Raw genomic sequence first — 20745 nt, 5'->3', positions numbered from 1 at the left:
GATAGCTTTTCAGTTGCAATGTTACTGTTCTCTCTCCTGAAAGAAGGAACTAGATTGTCAAACTATCTAAGCATCAGAAGACCTTGTTCCTAGATCATAAAGAAAAAAAATGTATTAGGAATCTGTGCTCTGGCATTAGGTTGCAATAAAATAACCCTAATTAGGGTTATAAAAATCTCTTATGATGCTTTGGATGAAAAGTATTTGGTCTAATAGTACGTTTCCAAAGGGTCAACCCCAGTGTTTTCATTTAGACTCTGAAATCGAAATTACTTGCTTTTAATGTTGATGGATAAACAAAAGTGTGCTGTACTGAAAATACCTCTGTGCTGGCAGTCAAAAAATCTGACAGTAGTTCTAGCACTAGCACTAAATAAGCCACATCCCTGAAGGAGGAAGAAGGCCAGCTTTGGATTTATGTGGACATGGGTTTAATCCCAATTCTATAAACTTGGGAAATAGAATCAGGCCTCTCTCCTCAAAACATACTTGAGATTCCTCTTGCAGGGCCTTAAATATTTTGCAGTATATCCTAATCTGCCTGTGAGCTGATCCCTGTAGCCATAGGTCAGCCACCTCTCCTAAATGGGATTGTAAACCATCTGCAAAGATTTTGTCATATTCATCTTTGTATCACCCCTACTGAGCTGAATAGAGAATGTAGCAGAGAATAGATGCTCATTAACTAGTTGCCATTTTTTCATGTGCAGTTGGTGGAATGCTCAGTATATTTCCATAAGTGTTTTTCACTGTAACCCTGAAATGTGGGCATTGCCATTCCCTTTCTACAGATGGGGAGGGTTAATGTTCCTTGCTTAAAGCCTGACAACTAATAAATGGACTTAGGAGTAGAATTCACACTCAAGTCCTTTGCCTCCAAATCTAATCTTCTCATGGTAGCAGAGACCTGTGGGCAGGCTGAGACTCAGGGTTTGAGAAGGGCTGAACCTTCCAGAGGACAATTCCAGCCCTATGTTCAGGTCCCCATGTGGCACCTGACCCTACCACCTCCTGTGGCGTCAATAAGCCCTGGAAGCTGAGTGCTCTAATCCTCCACTGCTGGTTCTGCTTGCACAATTGCACTGCATGGGTCTCAGGCTAAGAGCCATGGGCTTGAAGATGTGGCAGTAGGCCTAGGGACATGATCTCTCCTTCCTGTCTGGATGGATAAACAAGATTTCAGTTTTCATACATACTGTGTTGACTAGGACAGACTTTTTGTTATTGTTTCAAGAGCATATGAGGGATTTTTATCTCCGGATCATTTTCATATACTCATCAAACTCTTCTTCTTTCAGGTTTTTGGCCAGTTGCAGGAAGACTATATCTGATTTGCCAGCTAGCTGAGGCTGAGTATGGTCACTTCATCATGTGTGGGCTAACATCTCCCTGCCTGTGTGTTGGGTTCTCACAAATTTGTCTGCATCTACCCACTAACGACCCCTATCCTCTGAGGAGGTATTCCTGGAGTGATTCCAGGCCTCTCCCCTCATATTTGGTCCATCCAGCAGACTTCTCATATGTCCCCCAAACTCTTTAGCTACCTTGGGACAAAGGCTTCTTAGACTGAGGATCTAGGCCTAAATGTGAGAAGGAGGAGCAGCTACAGGTTCAGACCTTCCACCCTGTGGGTCAGGGATGCTCCTTAGAGCCAGGTTTATGGTATCCTTTTCTCTAGGGGCTTCCTCCACTACTGTATACAGCAGACCCAGGTACTCAGGTCTCAGCTCAGACTAAGAGGCAAGGTTCCCTCCTCTTGCATGTGTACGTGACCCCCAGCCCCTGCATGTGCTGTGCATATATGTCTTCTGGTATGTGTGGACTCTCTCAGGGCATAATGGTACTCAAAGGAATGTACAAGCTGCTTTCCGGAGCTGGGGTTCCAAAGCTCCCTGCTCTGAAATCCGTAGGCCTAGTTCTCTCTCAGTAGCATTTTCATCTAGCTCAATACATTACATCTCCCCATAGTTCACACCTCCTCGGCCTGGAAGTTCCTCCACGGGGTGTTACCAAGACAACAACCTGACACCTTAGAAGTTTTATAGCCATCCCCATGATGAGATAGCATCCTTGTTTGTTTGTATGACTAGCTTATATGATAACACAGAATTTAGCAAAGAAGCTTAATGTTCATGAGGATGGCCTGGAGCTAGCCCTCTTCTTCAGTCCTGTTTGGGAGATGCTGGATTCCCATGATAATCTCAGTGTCCTTCTATCACTACACTGCGCTGTGTGACAGACTTTTGGAGACACCAATTCCAGACAGATCTAATGTAATAGCTGTTGACCTTCAGGCATTCCTGCTACTCTCAGACAGTGTGAGATAGGTGATGGATGGGAGTGTGGTGCCCCTAGTAGGTAGGTGCAGAGACATTGCCATCCTCAGAAGTAGGAGCTCAGGTATAGAACATTTCCTTGCCTTGCACCCTCTAGCTGAAGCAAGCTAGGGCATTTATGCCACATTCAATAAAAATTAGAGCCAACCTCATGATACATTGTGATATATCAACAACACAAAGCAATGTAAACCATCATGGAAGCCCCAGTGAAGGAGAAATCAGATCCAGTCAGACCCATGGAGGACTCCCAGAGGCAGGACAAGTAGAGAGCATTTTCCAAGAGAACAACATTAGGATGCAGTCCTAAAGCATGAGCAGTGTTCTGGAAGAGAAGCACATTTTAAGCTTAGAGAATGGCTGTTTACAAGCTCTTGCTATATCAGGTTGGGAGACCCCACTTACCTTGTTAGAGATTGTGTTTCCCCATTTGGCTCACATAACAAGGTCACTCCTTATCCTTCTGGCTTAGTTGGTTCCCTAGAGTAGAGATTCTCACCAAATAATTTATTAAAGGGGTAAACTTAGGTGAAATATGTAAAGAAGCAAAGGGAGCATAATGGGACAGGGGAAGAGGGTGAGCAAAAATGTGGCCTCGACAGAAGAGGAAGTCCAGCCTGATCCCATGGGGAGTTGTGCAGCGTGCATTGTGCCACAGTGACATTCTCATGTTGCAGTAATGGGGCTGGCATTTTTTACTCTATGTCAATCAATCACTGATTTTGACTCAAAGAGGAAGTAGCCTGTCAAGTAAGTGGCTCCTTTTAGGCCAAGGGCAATTCTTCAGAGAAAGGAGGGCAATTCTTCCAATTCTGTGGAATGCAAACAGGAAGTACTATTGGAAGCTGGGAATGAGTATACCTGCTGGTGAAGGAGATCTGGGTTGGGGCACCGATGGTTTCCATGACAAGTTTCTACCTTCTGAGATACTGAAAAGGATGGGAGGTCCTCGGCTGCCCCATTAAATCAGCCAGACTCCTCTACACCACTGCATCTGCCCCCCTAGAAAAGGAGGAAAAACATGAGCTCAATTTGAAACAACAGTCAACACTTGCTTTTTGGAAGCTTACTCTCTCTCTCTCTCTCTCTCTCTCTCTCTCTCTTTTTTCTTTCTCCTGCTCCTGTCAATGCTTTGCCTTTTTGATCATAAGACTGGTTCTCATTTCTGAATCAAATCTAAGTTTTTTCCTCCAGGCTACAAGTGAACTGATTCCTTAAGCTTCCCATACCCCATGGGTAGAGACTGGCAGCATTAACCTCAGGACCTCAAAATTTCAGACCCTGTCCTGGCCACTAATCAAGAGTGCCCTCTATGGTCTCTCTCAGGCAGAAGTGACAGAACTGATTACACATCTGAAAGGCCACATGAAGAATTTCTTATAACATCATTTGCCGTCATGCCTGTAAATTAGTATTTTACAGTCTTTTATTTCACGGGCACCAACCTGAAAGTATTGTTTTTACGTTAAGAAGAAAAAACTATTTTTAGCTTGCTGGGGGAACAAGATGATATATGCTGCAGTTGTCAACTGTCTTTTAAAATGTATGTAGCACACTGGAACTCATAAATATTTAAAAGGACTAAATAATTATCTAAAGCTCCCAGTCTGCTTTTTAAAATTATCATTTCCATAGGGAGCAAGGGAGCATTTGTTCTTTGTCAACTGTCCAGACAGAATTATCATATATGAAAACTTGGCTCTCCTGTTTATTGCTGTTTTTGTCATTTTTGACTCACTATCTAGTTCCTCTTTTAGATCTCCCCGCTGGTTTCAATGCCACAAATTTGGCATGTGTGCCAAAATACCTCTATCACAGGCTCTTCCACATAGAGGGTCTGAACATCTGGGAGTCTGCTAGTACAAGTTCATAAACAGAGGTCAAAGGAAAGACACTGAATACATGCTGTCTCTTCCTGAGTTGTCAGGGAGTTTTCTGAGCAAAGAAATGTGATAATGCCTCAGCTATCTGACACATTCTTAGAACATGTCTATAGTATAATAAATCTTTCTGGATGGAAAAGAATACTAATATAGTGAAATGGAAATTGTAATTCTGTCTTGGCCACTTGCTGCATAACTTTAATGTACTTATTATAAAGTAAAACTCATAATAGTTATCTTGCAGGTTTATTGTGAGAATTAAGTGATCATTTTAAGAATTTAGATAAAATGCAGAGCTCAGTACTAGCCACCTATTAAAAACTCAATAATTGACAATGATTATAATTTTTATCTTATTATTATCCACTCTTTGAAGTAACATGACACTTCAAATTATCCCAGGAAAAAGATTTTTAAATATATTTTATGGAGTGTTACCCTCTTTGATATGATGAATATTTTTAAAATTTTTACATTTCCTTGATGTCAACATTATTAACATTAATGATAATTTAGTTCTAGGACATGGATGATCATCAGGTTTGCTGAAACATGTAGAGATGATTTCCCTACACTAACTATTGTTGGGCTGCAATGCATACTGTTTGGGTCTGTATCTGTTTTTTCTGTCTTTTCTACTTCCATGTTATTTCTCAGGGAAGGCATGTGCTAGCTAGTAGCAAACGCTCCTCTTGAATTTCTGCTTCCAAGTTCACGTGCATTTATAAAAAAGATCACCAAGCTTGGCAGAATTGCAAATATTCAGGGTTTTGTTCCTGGGACTATACAGACAATACATCAGGAAAGTCTCACCAATAATAACACCTAGAAAACATTGGATGAAAAATAATAAACATGATTTTAATGTATAGCAGTGCTATAAAGAATGTAAGGGAAATATTGAGGGTGCAAAATAAAGAAGAATTTGAAACCAGACACAAGTAGGTGCTGAGATTTCTGCCACTTTGGGTGTAACTGAAATCTCAGTAACGGAGTTAGTTTTAACAACCATATATGGTTAGGAGAAATGGATGTGGGGAGATAACCAGGATCCCCATATAAACATGTGATCTGAAAATGCTTCATCAGTAGTAAGAAGATAGACTTGATTTTTTAATGGCACCTCAGAGATAAAGGACAAGAGGAGAAATGTCTATTTTGCTCTGAATTCTGAATAAAGGAAAAGAAAAGATCCCCAAAGATTTTATAAACATAATTCTCTATTAGGGTTAATTTTGAAATTTGCAAAGTCTGCCTGTTCCAAAAAACCCCAGGTTAATAAATTTAGACAAAAGGTGGTCCCAGGTTGGTAAACTCAGGAGCGTCAGGCAGAGGCATTATTCTTAGGGATTCCTTAGAAAGCAGAGCCTGTGGCAAAGGACTTATCGGCCACCATTTTTTTAGGGTGACTGACTCCAAGCAGAGTCAAGCTAGAAGAGCCACTGAAATGAGGAACTCTAATGGTAGGCTGCTGATGGGTGTGACTATTTACTTGACCCTATACAAACCATATAACTACATCTCATTGATATTTTCAAAAGGAGAAAGGGGGAGAACTCTATTTTCCTGGCTTTGATATTTCATTCATCAAATATTTGCCCTATAGGCATTAACATCCCCAACTTCTGAGTGTTTGCAAAGCCCGGTCTTTGAGGTTCCAAACTCTGACATCAAAAGGGAAGCCCTGGGCAAGAGGCAAAACATAGGTGGTATGAGACATATGACTAGGTAATATGGGGTTGTGTCTTCATGAAAAGTCTAAGCCCAAGGAGAGCTGGTGACCATAGTAGCAGTGGGAACAAGAGGCAATATAGCTGAGAGGCTCTGAAGTGGAGTATAAGTAGTGTCTTATATGCCATACTGCATACGATTACCACAAATAAAATTCCTTTAACAATGTGCTTGCAACATTAAATTGTCAAACACACAAAGAAGCAAAACATCATGAGTGATGCAAATAAATCAACATAAAACCCAAGAAAATTTATATGTCAAATAATCAGATACATTGTTAAAAAAACATATTTAAAATACCACTATATTTAGTGAAGAGAAGAGAAAGAATCCTAAAAGCAGACTTCTAAACAATTTATGTATATACTACCCTCTCCAATTTCATGTACACCTTCTATCCTTAATTGTGGGTCGGGCTTGGTGAACTTGCTTCACAAATGCACACGGTGGAAGCGGGTGGAAAAGTAACTTCACAGTTAGAAATATAGAAAATACCACCTTGGTCATTTTGACCAAGGTTAACATCATGAGCAAGAAGTCACATCATTAGCATGTACCCTTGATATGATAAGAAGAGAATGAATCTTTACTTCTGTTATCAACAAAATGCATAATTCCAGTCCAACTTTGAGAAAACCATCAGACAAACCCAAAATAAGAGGGAAATTCTAAAAAACCCCACCTAACTAGTACTCCTTAAAACTGTCATGGTCATCAAGAACTGTCAGTCTGGAGGAACTCAAGGAAACATGATGACTAAATATAATGTGGTATCCTGAATGGGATCTGGAACAGTAGGACATTGGGTAAAAGGAAAAAAAAAAAAAAAAACAAAAAACCTATGAAATCCAAATGAAATGTGGAGTTTACATAACAATAATATACCAATGTTTTTCTTTAGTTGTGACAAACATGACATAAGTGAGAAAACATCATAAAACATGACATTGGTAGTGTCTTCAGAATATTGTTGCTTTAGCAGTGGGGTCAAGTAAGCCCTAAGATAAACACTAGACTCATCATAACAAAGTTTGAAATAAGACTGGAAATGAATTTACTGACCCTAAGTGTCCACAAAATTGAACAAAGTTGAACAGCATTTAGAAGAACACAACAAATTCCAGCATCCAACATATGTAAAATTCAGAGTTTCCAAAACCCAATAAAAAATCACCAGGCACAAAAAATCCCTGCAATATATACCCATAACAAGGGGAGGGGGAATCAATCACTAGAAATAGACCTAGAAATCACAGAGATTATAGAATTAGAATACAAGTATTCATAAGGCTATTATAAATGAACATGATATACTAAAGAGGATAAAGAAAAGCACAAAAATAGTGAGTAAAGATTAGATGAAATGAACTCATTCCCGGTAAAGTGCAACTTATTAAAAGTAATACAAAAATTAAAGAACAATGCAATAGTCCTATGAGTATTAAAGAAAATCAATCAGTGATTTGAGAAAAAAAATTACTTCCCACAAATTATACCTGGCACAGGTATATTTCTTTATTATAGTAAGTCTTACCAAATATATAAGGAAAAAAATCATCTTATGAATACTCTTTCAGTTGAGAGACAAATAGGAAATATTTCCCAAAAATTTGTATGAGGTCTGCATGAACTTGATATCAAAGCCTAACAAAAGAGGGGTGCACCTGAGTGGCTCAATCAGTTAAGCATTGGACTCTTGATTTTAGCTCAGGTTATGATCTCAGGGTTGTGAGACAAAACTGGAGTTGGGCTCTGAAGTTGGCATAATAAAGTCTGCTTAAGATTCTTCTCCTCCAAAACTGAGTAGGGAAACTTAGAGAGGGAGACAAACCATGAGAGACTCCCAACTCTGGAAAACAAACAAAGGATTTTGGAAGACAAGGAGGGTAGGGGGATGGGGTAACTGGGTGACAGGCACTAATTGAGGGCACTTGATGGGATGAACATTGGGTGTTATACTATATGTTGGCAAATTGAACTTAAATAAAAAATTTAGAAAATATTCTCCCCCTCCCTCTCCTTCTCCCCCACCCTTCCCACCCTCCTTCTCCCTCCCCCTCTAAAATAAATAAATAAATAAATGCCTCACAAAGGCATTAAGAGATAGAAACATTCTGTTTTATACACAAATAATACTGAAAATATGCTAATGATGGCAAATAAATATATAATTTATATCTATGTTCATATCTATATCTATGGACATATCATGACCAAATTTAAGACATTGCAGGAATGAAAGTTTGGTTTAACAACCGAAAATATATCAATGTAATTTTCCATATTAATAAAATTACTGAAAAATATTATATGCATACTCAAGAAACAAAAAAATTCTATTTATGATGGAAAAGTCTTAGAAGCTATAAACAGAAGAAAATTGGTAAAGCATATTTCTAAAATAATAATCATGAAGAGAAATGATGCAATGGTCATTTGCAAAAAACATTTCTTTTAATATCAGAGAAAAAAAAAGGCATTTATGCCCACCCCTCTATACCATTTTTATTCAACATTCTATGGGATGAAAAAAGAGCCAAGATATGCTGGAAGAAGAGCAAGTGGAACAAAGAAAAAAGTAGAAGGACTTTCTTTACCAATTTCCAAGAATTATTATATAACTACAGTAATGAGACATTGTGTTATTAGCGCCAGCTAGAAAAACAGACTGTGGATTAAATGACTGTGCAGAAACAGACTTACAGATATATGACCACTTAATTTTGACAATGGCAATACTCAGAAACAATGAAGGAAAAGATAGTTTTTTAATAAATGGTGCTTGGAAAATTGAATATCCATGTGGATAGAAAAAGTCCTGCTCCCTGTTTCACAACCTAGCAATAATACATTTCAAGTGAATTTTAACATGTATGTAAAAAGCAAGAAGTAAATTTAGGAGACTATAATACAGAAGAATACATTTATAACATTATATGAGAACAGAGCTTTATTTTATTTTTTTTATTTTTATTTATTTATGATAGAGAGAGAGAAAGAGAGAGAGGCAGAGACACAGGCAGAGGGAGAAGCAGGCTTCATGCACCGGGAGCCCGACGTGGGATTCGATCCCTGGTCTCCAGGATCGCGCCCTGGGCCAAAGGCAGGCGCCAAACCGCCGCGCCACCCAGGGATCCCGAGAACAGAGCTTTAAATGAAACTAGGAAAATATCAACCTTCAGGAAAAATAGGGCAACTAAATTGTCAACTTTTGTTTATCTTGAGATTCCAGTAAAAAAATAAAAATAAATAAAAAGTCAGCCACACTAACAATGTCAAAGCCAAACTTTGTAGTAAGCTACTAGATCTATGTGACCATGCCCTGCACATAACTCATGGTGAGCTGTGAACTAATGGTCCAGATTGACAGGCTTGATGGATCACCCCCAGGAGGGGAAGAGGATGGCAATGCCTTTTATATTATATTTATACTGAAATGAACTGAAAAATTATAACCCCTCAAAAAAAAAAAAGGAAGAAAGAAAGGAAGTAAAAGAAACAAAAAAGTAAGCCACAAAATGGGAAAAGATGTTCAATATACATAAACAAGGAAAGACTCCTATCAAGATATATAAACAATACTTTTGATTCAATAGGAAATTTAATTTAAAATTAATTAAAAATCAATCTAATAAAAACTGCAAGAAATTTTAAAAAGTGCTCCACAAAATGGACAATTATAGGAAATTACATTAGTATCACTAAAATGAAAAAAAAATCAATAGTGAAATATCACTTCACATTCACTGAAATGTTTAAAAATTTAAAAAATTTTGATAATTTAAGTTTAGTGAGAATGTCAAACAATGAAATCCTTTTCAATACTAACAGTTTGCCTCAGACATATGTTTTCTACCATATTGGCATTTTCAACTAAATTTGAACCTAACATATAATTTTTCAATATCTAGCAAGAATTCACTAGTGTGCAAAAGAATATATATGCACAAGAATATTTATAGCATTATTAATCATAATAGCCACAAACTAGTAATTGCACAAATATCCACACATTCCAAATGATGTCAGTGGAACACAATACAATAGTAAAGATGTTGAACCACCCCTCCATGTTAAAAGACAAATAAATTTGGGGCACCTGCGTGGTTCAGTTGGTTAAGTGACCGACTAGTGATTTTTGGTTCAGGTCATGGTCTTGAATAAGTGGGGCTATGTAGGGAGACACAGGTAGGGCGCTACATGGCTAGGCTCATAGAAATCCCAGATGTGGAAATGCTGAGGCTTATAAAACCAGAGAGAAGGGAACATAACAAGACCACCTTGTTTGTCTTAAATATTAGAGGGAGATAATTTCATGATAGTTACAGATTGACCACTGAAAGTTACCAAGTTCCCTGGTAAGTTTTCTGTAAAAGACAGACCATAAAAGCCCACAGTGGCAACCTACTAGGGACCCCTCTCTTGAGATATTTTTTTCCCTTTCTCTTCTTACTTTCACTTAATAAACTTTCACACTATCTCCCTCTAATCCAACCCCCACATAAGGGCACACCCTCTCTCTCTCTCAAATCTTTTTTAGAGATTTTATTTGAGAGAGCACCCAAGCAGTGGGGGAAAGGAAAGGGGCAGAGGGAGATAATCTCAAGTAGACTCCCCACTCAGCATGGAGCCCCTGTGGGGTTTGATCACACAATCCATGAGATTATGACCAGAGCCTAAAGCAGATGCTTAATCCACTGAGCCACCCAGGGGTCCTAAATAAATAAATCTTAAAAAATACAAGTGCAACCATATGAGCCAAATAATGCAAACCTAAGAGATTATTACTGGATCATTCCATTATGTAAGGTTTAAAAATAGAAAAACTAATACACAATGTTAGAAACCATGTTATTTATAAACCTTGGAAAGGAGAGAGAGGAATGTTTGGGAAGGAATATGAAGGAAACTTTTGGGATTCTCAATATGCTATCCATTAAACTGCTTATCTATTAAAAGTATTGAACATATATTTATGTGAAATTTTTAAAAGAAGATTTGATATAGTTTAGAATAAAGAAAAATCAGGAAAAATATAAATGCCCTTCAATGTGTTAGTAAGGAATCAATTTATAGTGCATAGTTAATACAGAATAATATCCAGTCATTTAAAACACTGTGATACTAAGACAATTTCATTGAGGTGGAACATATAAAAAGATATAAAATATAGTATGATTCTTCACCCTCCTCCCAAAAATATTTAAAATCATAACTTCTTTACAAATTACTTTTGGATGAGCAAAGGTAATTTCCTTATCCGCCTCAAGTAGCCTCTGTTGGTTCAAAATCTCAGAGCTTCCTGAGTGAAATCTGAAACTGGCCTGGAGCAAGGAGGGCAGGCAGAGACCAAAGTGGTGGTGGTGGGGGGACACTACAGATTGGCAGGTGGCAGGTTTAACCAGCATGGGAACTCACCAGGCTTGTCTTGGGGCTTCAAGACAAGTAGATTTCCACCTGCTGCCAGAATCTTAAGGTTTCTATGGAGACATTAACAGAGCTCAGTCACATACACCAATCATCTGTAGGGTCTCAACACAATCTCACTGTCACAAGGAGGCATCCTTGCAAACAGTGGGAAAGGTGGGCGGATGGTACACTGTAAGGACAGAGGAGGGGTTGGGAGCCTCCATCCTGCTCACAAGTCAATTGGGGGTCACGTCCTCCCCATGACCTTCCCCTGTGAATCAGCTCAGAAATACATTTGTCCTTGTTTCTAGTAAATTGCTTATCTCAAATTAACTAATGACCTTTCCAGCCAGAAAAATTCCCCTTTCTTTTTTTAACCTGGAAAAACAGTCAGTGTTGCAGAACAACTATAACATTCTGTAACATTCTTGTGATTTACAATACTTTAAAACCTTCTTTTGTCTGACTTTATAACCCTGGAGAAAACATGCACCTAAACAAAGAGCCTGATCTCAGCTTTACCCTAATGGTGGAGTCTTGGAATAGTATAGAAATGAAACCTGTGCTTGCAGACTGATTATCAGTATTTCCTGGCCAGATCCCATTTCATTTCAGTGGAGATCCTGGAGATTTTGCTCATATATTATTAAGGGAGAAAACAAATTGCAGAAAAATATATATAATATTTATATAAAATAAGACTATATAGATAGATATACATAGGCACTTTCAGGTATGTGAACACAAACATGCAGTGAAATCCCTCCAGATTCTGGTTTATGCCAGTGGGCGTTACTGCTTGGAAATGAGATGGGGGAGGCTCCCTTCCTATTGCTAGGCCATTTGACGGCTACAGTGGCAGCCAGCTCTCTCCCCAGATGACTACTCCCTCTTTAGCCTTCAGGCCTACCCAATGTCAGAGAATCTGTCTGCTAGGATAAAAAGGCCAAGCCTGGACCTCAAAGAGATTCAGAAAGATGTCATGTTTGCAGAGAAGCAGACAAGAAACTTTCCACGTCATTTTCCCATTGTGTGATCACAGCCACCTCACAACTATGATTATCATGCTAAAGGAGAAATAGTGGGTCACTGCATGTCCTCACTGAAATGTACAGTATACAGAAATAATAGTTTAAATAAAGGATGAATGTGATTTCCATGTGAACCTAATAAAAAATTATCCAATACAGATGAATAAAAGTTTAAAAATATTCAGTGGGTCATTGTTGAGAGATTATGGAAGACAAGGCAGAAAGGCACATGTGCATGTCTGTAGGCAGCAATCAACCTGTACTTCTTAAAACTTGGGCTCAAGGCTTGAGTTCTTCTAAAGAGAAGGAAGCAGAGGACATGGAGCAATAAGGGAAAGCATCCACATAACTGTGAACCCATGTGTTTCCATTTCTCAGGTCACAGAGCCACATAATTAGAATCAGAACTAACTGCAAAGCAAAGGGATGGATTTAAAGAAGAAAACAAGGATCAGTGGGATGTGGGAACAAAAGCTGTCTTATGTTATTTTACCATGAGTGCCCTGTCCCATATGAAGACCTGATTTTTATTTTTCATTTTTTATTTTTTGAGGGAGAGAGAGCATGACAGTGTGAGCAGGGATGGGGTTTGGAAGAGTGGGAAGACACAGAAGGAGGAAGAATCTTAAGCAGGCTTCAACCAGCACAGAGCTTGTGGCAAGCCTGAATCTCAAGACCTTGACCCTGAGATTATGACCTGAGCCACAATCAAGAGTCACAGGCCTGGAAACCCTGGGTGGCTCAGTGGTTTAGCGCCTGCTTTTGGCTCAGGGCGTGATCCTGGAGTCCCGGGATGGGGTCCCACATCGGGCTCCCTTCATTGAGCCTGCTTCTCCCTCTGCCTGTGTCTCTGTGCCTCTCTCTCTCTCATAAATAAATAAATAAATAAATAAATTAATTAATTAATTAATTAAAAAAATTTAAAAAAAAAGTCAGACGCTTAACCCACTGAGTCATCCAGGCACCATGAAGAATGGATCTTAAAATCGGCCCTATTTTACTTCTTAGTAAAGAGGAATGGGAAGCGTGTGTGTTTTATGTTTAAAAGTTCTGCTTTAAAATAAAATAAATAAAATAATAAAATAAAATGAAATAAATAAAATAAAATAAAATAAAATAAAATAAAATAAATAAAATAAAATAAAATAAAATAAAATAAAATAAAATAAAATAAAATAAATAAATAAAATAAAATAAGATTTCTGCTTTATTATTGCCATCCATCTGTGTTGGCTGTGTGGGCCTGGCATTTGTTGCTGGGTCCTCTGAATCCTGGGAAACAAAGCCTGCCCAGAGCTCCCAGGGTACTTTTACTAGAGCACCTCTACTTGCCCAGGGGCCCTACTTGTCCAGAGGCTGGCAGGTGGAGTGAGTTGTGGCTACACTGTTCTGAATCACTAACACTTGTGTGTGTGTGTGTGTGTGTGTGTGTGTGTGTATATTTCAAATCGGTTTCAATGTTATATCCCTCTAAATATTACCTCTTAGTCTCAGGCTTCCCAAAGAGAATGGATCAAATTGCCTGTGAGGCTGCAACACTCAGGGGGTCCAGCCTGCCCATCATTCAATAATGAAAGATCTAGATGATTCATGAGATTGCCAAGATCTGTCTTGGGCTATAGAGAGAAGAGAACCAGAAAGCCAAACTCTCCAGTCTATTCTCTAAGAATTCTGTCATTTTTTCCCCACTACTTGAAAACAAGTTTGTAAAAAAAGAAAAAAAAAAACAATGTAAATACCTTTAACAAGGTTTAAGAGCATGACACGTTGATTACAGAAAATAAGAAAATAAAAGTTTCTATAAGACAATAAACATAGTCTAAAAACACCCAGATAGAACCACTGTCCATGCATTAATATATTTCTTTATAATCTTTCATCTATTTAATCTCTCTGTATGTGTTTATAATACATATCTATATATAATCTATGTTACTATTATTCATCTAAGATATAAGCTAAGATTGTTTAGAGAGCTCAGCCTTCTTTTCTTCTCCTTGCCATTTCATATACATGTGTGTGCACTTCTGACTTATTCATGACTCTGATTTTATCCTTGTGAATTTGTAGCTGCTGCTGCCACAATTGCCTCTTTATCACTCTCTCATAGCTGCCCAGACCTTGTTATTATTTATTTATTGAAGTTCCAAAATATTTGTCAAAATCCTTACATTTTGAAATGTAAGAAAACTTTATAATTTAAAAATAAAATCAACCCTATTTTCAAACACCCATCTTCTTGACTTTCCTATTTGGTCTCAGCTCCGGTAAAATAATTCTCAATTAAAGGTCCCATTAATCAAGGTCACATCGAGGTGTCATTCCTCTTATTTCCCACACATTCCTGGCCCTTGTGCAGGAACTTGGGGCTGTTTGTGACACCACCCCCTTGCAATACTTGCATACACCTTGACTAACCTTCTGATAATGCTCTTTCCCTGTTTTACATTCCAAGTAATACCATCATTCACCTTATTACCCAGACTAGAAATCTGTAGGCATCCAAGACTCCTCCCTTACCTTCATCCCACCATACAATTCCAGGTCCTTTAACCCAAGTTCCAAATTACTCCTAATAAATCTCTTCCTGTTCATTCCCTTCGATGTCACCCCAGTTCAAACTCTGTTCATGTTTCTCCTGAGTTACAACAGAAGCCTCCTCCTTGGATGGCTTCTCTCTGGCCCAGCCTTCCTTTCTTGCAGCCTCCATATGGCCTCTTTCAAACACAACTGGTCTCTACACTCGTTGCGTCTGGAGCCTTATATCTCTATCATTCAAAAATCCTCAAAGCTCACTATCTCTCAGGCTTTCTTTCAATGTCCATTCCATAGTGCCTGAGAACCACACTAAAGCAATAAAGTGTGATTGCCACACCAGCAGCAACAGCATCAGCATCACCTAAGAACTGGTAAAAGATGAATATTTCCAGGCCCCAGACAAGAACCTGCTGGTGGGACCTAGAGGTTGACATTTTACAAACTTTCCTGGTAATTCTGACACCCACTGAAGTTTGTGCAAAAAGAATACCCTATTCAAATACATATTTCACTGGTTCTTAAAACTATGAAAATTTACATCTATAAAGAACATTTGGGGGTTTTCATTTACTCAAGTGAAGGCACTAATGCTCAAAAAGGATGTATAGAGTGGCCAGAATGACCAATGGATTTAGGAAAATGCCAGACTCAGCATCCCCATCAGTGATGGTTTCTACCATTCCATGCTGCTTCCCGGGCAATCCTCCTGCCTATAGTCAAAAGAAGTACCTTTGAATCCATTGGAGACTCTTGGTCATATAGAACACCACTGAGACAACTCACTTCTGCAGACTTTATGATCATAGAACAGAAGCCCACAACAAATATCAGAAAGTCATCAAAAATGACCATTACTCTGGGATGTCTTGTTTTGTGTTTTTGGAAGTTTCATTATTATCTTTATTTCTTAATTACCTTCTTTATTTTACCATCAACCACAGAGATGTTGATTGCCAGTTTGAGCAGGGTAAGATTTGTGTCCTCAATGCATCAGTAATAATAGATATAATAATATAATTACTAAGAAAAACACAGATCACAAGAAAATTATACAATAGGGTATTTGTAAAGTGTGCCAGGCAATTTTATATGCTGCTTAGAGGCATCAGGATTGGTTCAACCATGCTTGAGGGAAATTTTAAGAGATGTATTATCATTTTAAACCATAAATCGATTTCTTAGAATTTTTCCGAGAAAAGTACTTCCACATATGCACATGAAGGCATAGAACAAGGAGGTTCCATGCAGGTAGTCTTATAAAAACAACAGTAAGTGGGATAACTGTTAAGTTAACTAAAGCACATTCATCTTAAGCAATGCACCCCCCTATTACAATTGAATGAAGTCCTTTTATATATTTTGACGGGAAAATCTCCCCAATACATACTGTTGCATTAAAAAAGAAAGCTATAGAATCCTTAAAATTTGTAAAAATTTATTTAAAACTGCCACCAAAAATGATTGCATGTCTATATTATATATCATGTGTATGTTAATGCACAGCATATTATAGAGATACATATAAAAATATAAATAGTGGTTACATCCTTGGAGAGAACTAGAATCAGTTAGGAGGACTCTGTTTCTTTCTTTTTTTTTTTTTTTTGAATGAAAAGATTATTTTTTTTAATTGAGTTCAATTTGCCAACATATAGCATAACACCCAGTGCTCATCCCATCAAGAGCCCCCAGGAGGCCTCTGTTTCAATGTAATATTTTTCTAGGTTGATGAATTCAGGTTATAATTAAGGAATTAAAATGAATTTTAAAAAGCAACTCCTTCTCCCACCCCCCTCAAAAAAAAAGCTATGTTATATTAACCTTGGAGAGAGAGAGAGAGAGAGAGAGAGAGATATGAAATATTCACACCCTTTTTTGTTAGACTTAGGATTGCCTCTATATATCTTATTAAGGAACCCCCACATTCCCAGTTGAGAAGCCTATCCCTGAAGTCAAAATTTCTCCCCAGTGTATGCAAATATCTGTATATTTCTTGTTCTGTTTATTTTGAAGATGTATCGACAACTTTCTATATAGTCTCAAATGCCAGAGATTTAGTCCTCCTTCATCAAGGTGTATGGAATCTTCATACCATGCCAGAAGTGTCCTCCTGCTCAAGGAAATTTAATCTTCATTTGAGATAACCTAAAGAAAATATAGCTACATCCACACACATTGGAAGTCCCTTTATGTTTCTTTTCAATATTATGTACCTACGTCTTTTCCTCTCTTCCCTTCCATAGGCTAGCTTGTCTCCTCACTTCAGAACTTCTGGGAAAAACAATAGCATAGTGCCGCAAATCTGAGCTTTGGAATCCAAAATACCAGCTCCTATAATGATCAGCTTTGTGACCCAGCGAAACCAAGTTCTCTGAGCATTATCTCCTTCAACCAGCAAATTATGAAAATGCCAGTTTAGCACACTGTAGACTCGTAATACTTTCTTTCCTCCAGATTATGTTCCTCCACCTTAGACCTCAGATCTCTGACAGACGCCCTCCTGAAACATCACTTATTAATTTTCTGCCCCAAAACTCCAAAGCCTACTTGTTGTTCATAGGATAAATGATAATAAATGATAATTCCTGTATTTTTTATTATGAGGACTATGAGCTGTCTGGCAACAACTGACTCCAAACTTTGTTTTTCCCCCAAAACGCCTTTGGTGATCTCTGTCTTGGTTATATGAACCAATCTCAGATCAAGAGTATTCCAACCCTAACCTTTTCCTCTATTGTGTTTGACTTACCATAGTTTAATTTACATGCAGCAAAATGTACAACTCAATGACATTTTATACATGCATACACCTATGTAACTACCACACAGTGCAAGCTGCAGAACATTTCTATCAGCCCAGAATGTTCCTTAATTCCCATTCCTGATTTATTTCCTTCACACTCAAAAATGAATCACTTTTCTGACTTTTATTCCCATAGATTTGTTCTGTTTAATTTTGAATTTCATACAGATGGAACTAAACCATACATACTCTTTTGTGTCTAGATTCTTTTACCCATCATAAGGCATTTGAGATTCATCAATGTTGTTGCATGTGTTAGTAGTTTATTCCTTTTTATCACTGGATAATATCCCATTGGGCGAATATGCTACCATTTGTTTAGCCATTGTCCTCTTGATGGACTTTTGGGTTGCTTCCAATTTTTGCTGAAGCTTCATTAATTTTTGCAAACAAACCATCCCATCTGTTTTACTCTCTACTTCCTACCAGAGCCTTGCAGGTTTATCCCCCTCAAGACCTCACCCAAACCCACGTCTTTCCTGACCACAGAGAACCCCATTGCTGACTCCTTTTTTTTTCTCCCTGCTGCCCATGGTAATAGTGACTTCTGTTGTCTAGAACTATTATATATCAGAGTCACATGCTGCTTTAACTTAATTTCTCCCAAGACAGCATTCTCCACATTAGATGGAAATGTAGAACAAAGCACAGGTAGCATTGTATGTTTCCTTACATGCATCATAGCCTCTAGCACTATGCCATAGGCAATATTTGTTAAATGAAAAAAAAATTAACTTCAAATAACTTTCGTCATAGCTCAATATTATAAAAATATTAACAAATTCCATAAACAACATAACTAATGGGTGTTATGAGCCAGATGCTCACACCTGAATTCCATTGCCAGCTTTACCTTTAACTAGCTAGGCTTACTTAAGTTACACAGCTACTCAGTCTCAGCTGCAGGGTCTACAAAATAATATTGGTTTTTATTGATATGAGGTTTATTTAAGGCACAGTGCTTTGCACAGTGCCAGGAACCCAAAAATGCTTAATAAATGGTGGTCATTATTATCTCATTTAATTGCTATTAATATCATTTAATTTCACTTAATTCCACAGGTTTGGCAGCATTTCCACCACCATTCTCTATCCCTTATTGCCAGTATTAGCACAGCCAAGTATCTATTTGCTTGCTTTCTGCCTTTTCTCATTAACATGCAAGCTCCCTGAGGGCAAGGACTTCACTTCTTTTGTTAATCATTCTATTCTCATCCCTGGAAGAATGCCTAGTATACTGCAGATTCCCAATAAATATTTATTGAATATGTGACTGAATGAATATAATATCCATCATCTTATGGGTGAAAGACTGAGGCTGAAAGCTTTGAGTTAACTTAGCAAGTCTTCAGGCTCAGAGGTAGACCCATCTTTGCTTTCCCCACCAAGCCACCTCTCTGCCTGTCCTTGGCCAGTAGTGGAGATCCCAGTACTCAACTAAAGAGTCTACCTAGTGATTGAGAGTTCTGATTTTCAGGAAGTTCTTTCTTCTGCTGAGGTGACAACTTTCTCCCTGTGCAAAATTATAGTGTCACTGAGTTGAAAGAGACTTCAGGTAAAGATCCCAATGCCTGGGCACCCAGCAGTTCCTGTTTGCCTGTGACATGTCATGCTGGAGGCAGCATTTAATTCAAATAAGAAGTGACACCCACATCCTGGTGCCTCAGCTGCCAGCAGAGGGCCAGTGACAACTTCCATTACACAGAAGGGTGAGCCAGATGTCCTAGAAAAGCTTCAGCTTCTCAAATCCCATCTACCTAATTAGATTCTCTCCACAGAGTTAGCTGGATCCCTTCCTCTGTGTCAAGTCCTAAATTCTGCTTTAAAATGTGTGCTGCTTCAGTGCTGTAGTCCTGCAAAGAAAGAGGTGCAGCTGGTGATCAGAGGAACAGCAGGAGCTGAGTGATAGGAAGGATGAAGGGAAGGTGATTTGGGAGAGGGAAAAATGAATATTGAAACGTATCCACTTCCATATTTAGCAGAAGATATTTGGTTTTAGGACATAGATTTGTGGGAAGTGTTCAACCTCAGTAAGTTTTCAGTTTTGGGGTTTAGGGGAAAAAATACTTCTTTCCATCCCAACCTTGGTCCTGTAGGACATTCAGATGTCTGACTTTAGAAAACCTTTACATGAAACTGTTATCATTAACTCCAATTATCATGGCCTTCCTTCTCTTCCTGGTTCTGAAAATTCTATTCCAGTGGATAGAAAGCTCTGATCCCCAGTACTCAAGGCATGCATTAGCAAAAGTACTGCAGAGCTGCTGATGAGATGTGCTGGCAGCAGAAGACCTTTGAAAACAAAACAAAACAAAACAAAAAAAGAAGAGTTTTGAGATGGTCAAGAGAAGAGTTTGCACTGATTTCAGTCTTTTACTGATGATACAACGCAGACATCAAACTTGTGTTTTTGTTTGTTTATATTCTTATGAATTGGAACTACTACAAGTAAAGTACAATTTAGGGGAAAAAATGAATTTTGCTTTGAGTTTAGAGTAGAAATGATACTCCTGTGTTGAGAAGTATATGTCACATAAAGAGAAATGTAAAACACTATTGTCACCAAATTTTTAATATGGAATTCAAGACTTGTGAAAATAAGACATAATTTTTTAAATGGAGGGAAATCTCAGAAAATCTGGGTCTTATATGAATGCCTTCTATTCACAGCAGTCCATGATATGGCTGTCAGTAAATCAAAGAGCACCTGTAGTTCCTATCAGTCACTGCCATAGAGGAAATGTTTTCTTGAGCCATGTGCAAGGCCCTGAAGAGGGGAAGCTGCAGACATAAATCAAATAGAACTTATACTATGGTGGAGGAGGAATTATGCTAATGCAGTGGCCATGGGACATGGTCTATAGTGATACACAGTGAACCACTATAGAAAAAGTGGACTGGAGCACCCCAAGGGGAGAGATTGTATGTTACCATTACAGCTGATGACTCATGATGTAAAACTACAAAATGAATGTAATGCAATTAAGACAAAAAGGTGGTACAGTGAGGGA

This window comes from Nyctereutes procyonoides, unplaced genomic scaffold (genome assembly GCF_905146905.1).
Source record: "Nyctereutes procyonoides isolate TBG_1078 unplaced genomic scaffold, NYPRO_anot_genome, whole genome shotgun sequence".
NCBI lineage: Eukaryota > Metazoa > Chordata > Mammalia > Carnivora > Canidae > Nyctereutes > Nyctereutes procyonoides.
The sequence above is the reverse complement of the archived record's forward strand: the minus strand, read 5'-3'. Positions refer to the sequence as shown.